The 1,068-nt window shown below is 58.0% G+C and overlaps 1 protein-coding gene across 1 annotated transcript in view; it reads left to right on the top strand.

Moving 5' to 3' along the window:
• The window catches only part of GATA3 (GATA binding protein 3), a 54,165-nt gene that overhangs the window by 39,052 nt on the left and 14,045 nt on the right, over positions 1 to 1,068 (top strand). The gene's annotated exons all lie outside the window — the stretch shown is intronic.

Below are 1,068 nucleotides of genomic sequence, written 5' to 3'. Positions count from 1 at the left end.
CCGTGGTTACCTCCAGGGCTCCTGCCCCGGGGGCGATCCGGCCCCCTCCGCCGCCCCAAGCGCCCACGGTGGGTGCGCTCAGCTGCCTGGGGAGGAAGCGAAACCCGAGGGAACCGCAGCATTAGTGTATCTCTCTGTATTTTAATAATGGCACTAAATCCCGGCCAACTTCCCCCGCCTGCCCTCCGCCTCGCTCTTCCCAGGGCCTCTTCCCATGCGGAGATGCGGGGAGGGTTTTCCCCGGGGCGGTGGGGAAGCTCGCCCACGCGGCCCCCTAGCCCCACGCAGCTCCGTTCCAGGGTCTTTGACCACCCCCAGCCCCGTCCAGCTCCGTCTCAAGGGCCTTGACCACCCCGAGAGCAAGACCCCTGAGCATCCCCTTGGCCGCCCCGCTGGGGGGTCCCGGCGCTGGGCGCACCCCGGGGTGAGGAGGTTAGAGCCATTTCGGCTCCCGACGGCTGAACATTCCCGGCTTGGACGTTTGTGTGCACCGAGGGACAGTGTGTGAGCAGAGCAGAGGGGGGTGTGTGTGTATACGTAGGAAAGGGCAAGTAGTCAAAACTCTTCTATTTCTTTTTTTTTTTTTTTTCTTTTTCTTTCTCACTCTCTCTCTTTATTTCTCCCCCTCTTCTTTTTCCGAGGAGGCTGCTGCAGGGTTGCCTGGCATGAATGAGATCAGTTTTCAGGGTTTTTCCAGGGTGACATTTACTCTGTCTGTCTGAGCAGGGACTGTCTCTATTTAGCTGATATGTTTGAGCTAATCCAATTATTTTCAGACTGCTGCACGCGACAGTTGCATTGTTTATCCAGCGCCAGGAACTTTAATAGAGTCCGGATGCGGTTAGAGTGACAAAAAAACCCAGACCTGTATGTTTTGTACATGAAAGCAGGAGAGAGAGAGAGATGGAGTGAAACAAAAGAGAGGGACAGAGACTCAAACAGCCCCGGAGCGGCTGCCCCGTGTAACCAGAGTGGAACAAAACGACCTGGGTATTAACGGGAGCCGCTCCCCGCTTGGCCCCGGTACGGACCGGGCGCTGTGGCGGGGGAGGGGACGGGTGTTTCTGG

This window comes from Chaetura pelagica, unplaced genomic scaffold (assembly GCF_000747805.2).
Source record: "Chaetura pelagica isolate M959 unplaced genomic scaffold, ChaPel_1.0 scaffold66, whole genome shotgun sequence".
In the NCBI taxonomy this organism is placed as follows: domain Eukaryota; kingdom Metazoa; phylum Chordata; class Aves; order Apodiformes; family Apodidae; genus Chaetura; species Chaetura pelagica.
Note: the sequence above shows the minus strand (reverse complement) of the source record. Positions and strands in the feature narration are given on the sequence as shown.